We start from the raw sequence: 5,908 nt of genomic DNA, 5'->3' as shown, positions 1-5,908 counted from the left end.
ATGAAAATATTTAGAATAAATCATTTTTAATCTATAAACAGGAAGGATCAGATACGATGGAGGTCATTACCATGAAATAAATTAATAGGGAAATGTTAGGGGTGCCACAGAATTGTATATCCCATCAAATCTGTCGTTCTGCCCCATAACAAGGCAGTTCCTAGGCCGTCATTGTAAATAAGAATTTGTTCTTAACTGACCAACCCAGCCGCACTGCTTTTTAACACAATGCCCGCTTAACCCGGAAGCCAGCCACACCAATGTGTCAGAGGAAACACCGTACACCTGGCAACTGTGTCAGCGTGCATGCGCCCGGCCCGCCACAGGAGTCGCTAGAGCACAATGGGACAAGGAAATCCCGGCTGCGACAGAGCCTAGACTCGAACCAGGATCTCTAGTGGCACAGCTAACAACTGTGATGCAGTGCCTGAGACCACTATGCCACTCGGGAGGCAAAACATTGTTCTCTTTATTGTCTACACACCATTGCTCTCTATAGCAGTGGTTCCCAACTGGTCTGCTGCTGGTTTTCTTTCTGGGCAGATTCACAGGACGCTTTTAATGGGGTACATACAAATTAACCATCATGAGTAAGGAACTTTGAAAACTATGAAAATATTTAAAATAAATCCTATTTAATCTATAAACAGGATGGATCAGATACGATGGAGGTCATTACCATGAAATAACTTAATAGGGAAATGTTAGGGGTGCTGCAGAATTGTATATTCCATCAAAAATGTCGTTCTGCCCGTGAACAAGGCAGTTCGTAGGCCGTTATTGTAAATAAGAATTTGTTCTTAACTGACTAGTTAAATAAAGGTTAAATAAAAAAATTAAAAGGTGTGCCACTGTTCCAAAAAGGTTGGGAACAACTGCTCTATACCACTATATACTCAACATCATCTATTATTGATATGAAGACTCATATACTCTATTCGAACGTCATACAGGATCCTGAGCTCTGGGCTGTCTTCTCTCCCCTCTCTCTCAGCTAACCCTGTTACATAATAAACGCTGCATCTGAGTTATGCAATTCCTCTCTAGGGATTTTATAGATTTACAACGTCGCCAGACAGCGCTCACATCAGGTTTTCTGCATGCAGCAGGCCCCATGCAGCAGGAGATAGAACACATTAGCTCGAAATAGAATGTACCGGTATGCCTTCCCTTCACAACCATTACGGAACTTTGACTTGAATTGGAATATCTGTTCTGGGAATTCTAACTATGTGATATAACATGATGCCCCATGCTCGGGGATAACATGGCCCATGGTGCACTCTAAACCTTGGTAGGATGAAGAACCATTACATCATCTTCAACATTCATGTCTGCTTGATCTCTTAACATTATGGTCAGAAGGATAATCTTAAAAGCCCTGGCTTATTCAGTGTACTGGGCTTATAAGAATCATGGATGTAAGGATAAACTGCTTAGAGAGGGCACTCTGGGATAGACACATTCCTGTACAGTAGGTTCCTATACAGTTAACAGTATATGAGGGGTTGTAACAGTGTAATATCAACCTATGCAATAGGTTGAACCTCTTCACAAGCCTCCGGCCGTCTGCCAACCAGATCTGCAGAAAGGTGACGGGGAGGCCGTGGTCCAGTGATAGCGATTGGGGGGAACTCCCCCTCCTCGTGAACCGATGGAGAACAGACCACCACTCTGGGAACAACACTGGACATACAAACACAAAGGACATTGCAATTTGGACAAGAGTTTCCGACAAAAAAAATAAGGTATTCTTTCCCAGTGGCTCTCAATCTATCCAATGCTGCTCCTGGAAACTGTATGGGGTCAACTCATAATACAGCTAAAGACTTAGAGCAACACCTAGTGGTATAATATGGTCCCCAACTACATCCAGACGCGGGCGGGACGATTCTTTCTTGAGCAGATGGTCGGGGGGCCAGAACATGATTAGAAATCATTTCAAACTTTGATTAAATTGGGATACGATCCTGAATTAAAAACACTTTGAGCTGATTTCCAGGTGATTTTACACTCTTTCATGTCAAACAATGAAAATTCATTTGTTTTTATGAAAAAACATTTAGATTTTTTAATCAGAAAACTTGCGGGGACAAATAAAATCAACACTAGTTGGAAAACCCTGCATTGCATCAAGGAAATATAACCATACATTGTTTTTTTTCTCATCAATCTACACACAATACCCCATATTGACACAGCGAAAACAAGTTTTTAGAAATGTTTGCAAATGTATTAAAAATAAAAAAACATAAATACCTTATTTACATAAGTATTCGGACCGTTTGCTATGAGACTCAACATTGAGCTAAGGTGCATCCTGCTTCCATTGATCATCCTTGAGATGTTTCTACAACTTGATTGGAGTCCACCTGTAGAAAATTCAATTGATTGGACATGATTTGGAAAGGTACACAGCTGTCTATATAAGGTCCCGAAGACTTTGTCAAAGCAAAAACCAAGCCATGAGGTCGAAGGAATTGTCCGCAGAGCTCCAAGATAGGATGGTGTCGAGGCACAGATCTGGGGAAGCGTACCAAAACATTTCTGCAGTATTGAAGGTCCCCAAGAACACAGTGGCCTTATTCCTGTCTGCGCGATGAACTGAAAACCCAACTGGCTGGACCGACTTAATCAGTACAGTCGAAGTCTTTCATCTCATTCCCAGTGGGTCAGAAGTTTACATACCCTCAATTAGTATTTGGCAGTATTGCCTTTAAATTGTTTCACTTGGGTCAAACATTTCAGGTAGCCTTCCACAAGCTTCCCACAATAAGTTGGGTGAATTTTGGCCCATTCCTCCTGACAGAGCTGGTGTAACTGAGTCAGGTTTGTAGGCCTCCTTGCTCACACACGCTTTTTCAGTTCTGCCCACAAATTTTCGATGGGATTGAAGTCAGGGCTTTGTGATGGCCACTCCAATACCTTGACTTTGTTGTCCATAAGCCATTTTGCCACATCTTTGGAAGTATGCTTGGGGTCATTGTCCATTTGGAAAACCCATTTGCGACCAAGCTTTAACTTCCTGACTTTGTCTTGAGATGTTGCTTCAATATATCCACATCATTTTCCTGCCTCATGATGCCACCTATTTGGTGAAGTGCACCAGTCCCTCCTGCAGAATAGCACCCCCACATCATGATGCTGCGACCCCTGTGCTTCACGATTGGGATGGTGTTCTTCGGCTTGCAAGCCTCCCCCTTTTTCCTCCAAACATAACGATGGTCATTATGGCCAAACAGTTATATTTTTGTTTCATCAGACCAGAGGACTTTTCTCCAGAAATTACGATCTTTGTCCCCATGTGCAGTTGCAAACCATAGTCTGGCTTTTTTATGGCAGTTTTGGAGCAGTGCCTTCTTCCTTGCTGAGCGGCTGTCACACCCTGACCTGAGAGAGCCGTTTTTCTCTGTTTAGTTAGGTCAGGGTGTGATATGGGGTGGGCATTCTATGTATTTTGTTTCTATGTTTTGGCCAGGTATGGTTTCCAATCAGAGGCAGCTGTCTATCGTTGTCTCTGATTGGGAACCATACTTAGGCAGCCCTTTTTCCCTCCTTGAGATGTGGGATCTTGTTTTTGTGCAGCTGCCTTTGAGCAGCCCCAGAGCGTCACGTTTCGTTCTGTTTTACCTGTTTATTGTTTTGTTCGGTTTTCCTTCAATAAAGTATGTGGAATTACCGGCACACTGCGCCTTGGCTTATTTACGACAGGAAGTTCGAGGACAGTGGTCGTAACAGCGGCCTTTCAGGTTATGTCGATATAGGACTCATTTTACTGTGGATGTGGATACTTTTGTACCTGTTTCCTCCAGCATCTTCACAAGGTCTTTTGCTGTTGTTCTGGGATTGATTTGCACTTTTTGCACCAAAGTACGTTCATCTCTAGGAGACAGAACGCGTCTCCTTCCTGAGCGTTATGACGGCTGCGTGGTCCCATGGTGTTTATACTTGCGTACTACTGTTTGTTACAGATGAACGTGGTACCTTCAGGCGTTTGGAAATTGCTCCCAAGGATGAACCAGACTTGTGGAGGTCTACAATTATTTTTCTGAGGTCTTGGTTGATTTCTTTTGATTTTCCCATGATGTCAAGCAAAGAGGCACTGAGTTTGAAGGTAGGCCTTGAAATACATCCACAGGTACACCTCCAATTGGCTCAAATTATGTCAATTAGCCTATCAGAAGCTTCTAAAGCCATGACATAATTTTTGGGAATTTCCCAAGCTGTTTAAAGGCACAGTCGACTTAGTGTATGTAAACTTCTGACCCACTGGAATTATGATACAGTGAATTATAAGTGAAATAATCTGTCTGTAAACAATTGTTGGAAAAATGACTTGTGTTATGGACAAAGTAGATGTCCTAACCGACTTGCCAAAACTATAGTTTGTTAACAAGAAATGTGTGCAGTGGTTGAAAAATGAGTTTTAATGACTCCTATCGAAGTGTATGTAAACTTCTGACTTCAACTGTACATGCACACTGTCTGATCACATAGTCTTCTACTTCACGGTACATGAATCGCCAGTAAAATCTTTCCCTAGACTAGATGGATCTCTTTGTCTGCTCCAACGCGGCCCATGTTGTCATGTAAGTTCTTCAGCACCACTGATTTCAGCTTCCTGGGTAGTACAAGTTGCTTTCGATGTCCAGCCTGTCTGTACAGGATTCCATTTTCCATGACCAGCTTGTTCCACTCATGGACTAAGCTCCTTATTTATTTTTCTCTTTGTCATTTGGCTCAAGGTAATGCAGGGAAACTTAATGCAGGGAAACTTAAATCAGTTTTACCAAATTTCTATCAGCATGTTAAATGTGCAACCAGAGGGAAAAGAACTCTGGACCACCTTTACTCCACACACAGACACGCATACAAAGCTCTCCCTCACCCTCCATTTGGCAAATCTGACCATAATTCCATCCTCCTGATTCCTACTTACAAGCAAAAATGAAAGCAGGAAGCACCAGTGACTAGATCAATAAAAAAGTGGTAGGATGAAGGAGATGCTAAGCTACAGGACTGTTTTGCTAGCACAGACTGGAATATGTTCCGTGGATTCCTCCAATGGCATTGAGGAGTACACCACATCTGTCATTGGATTCATCAATAAGTGCATCGATGACGTCGTCCCCACAGTGACCATATGTACATACCCCAACCAGAAGCCATGGATTACAGGCAGCATCCTCACTGAGCTAAAGGCTAGAGCTGCAGCTTTCAAGGAGCGGGACTCTAACCCGGAAGCCTATAAGAAATTTCGCTATGCCCTCCGACAAACCATCAAACAGGAAAAGCGTCAATACAGGACTAAGATCGAGTCGCACTACACCGGCTCTGACGCTTGTCGGATGTGGCAAGGATTACAAACTATTACAGACAATAAAGGGAAGCACAGCTGAGAGCTGCCCAGTGACACAAGCCTACCAGACGAGCTAAACTACTTCCATGCTCGCTTCGAGGCAAATAACACTGAAACATGCATGAGAGCACCAGCTGTACAGGAAGACTGTGTGATCACACTCTCCGCAGCCAATGTGAGTAAGACCTTTAGACAGGTCAACATTCACAAGGCCCCAGGGCCAGACGGATTACCAGGACATGTACTCCGAGAATGCGCTGATCAGCTAGCAAGTGTCTTCACTGACATTTTCAACCTCTCCCTGTCCGAGTCTGTAATACCAACATGTTTTAAGCAGACCACCATAGTGCCTGTGCCCAATAACTAAGGTAACCTGCCTAAATGACTACCGACCCATAGCACTCACGTCTGTAGCCATGAAGTGCTTTGAAAGGCTGGTCATGGATCACATCAACACCAGCATCCCAGAAACCCTAGACCTACTCCAATTTGCATACCACCCCAACAGATCCACAGATGATGCAGTCTCTATTGCACTCCACACTGCCC

Source organism: Salmo salar, chromosome 15 (genome assembly GCF_965601325.2).
Source record: "Salmo salar chromosome 15, fSalSal1, whole genome shotgun sequence".
Taxonomy (NCBI): domain Eukaryota; kingdom Metazoa; phylum Chordata; class Actinopteri; order Salmoniformes; family Salmonidae; genus Salmo; species Salmo salar.
Note: the sequence above shows the minus strand (reverse complement) of the source record.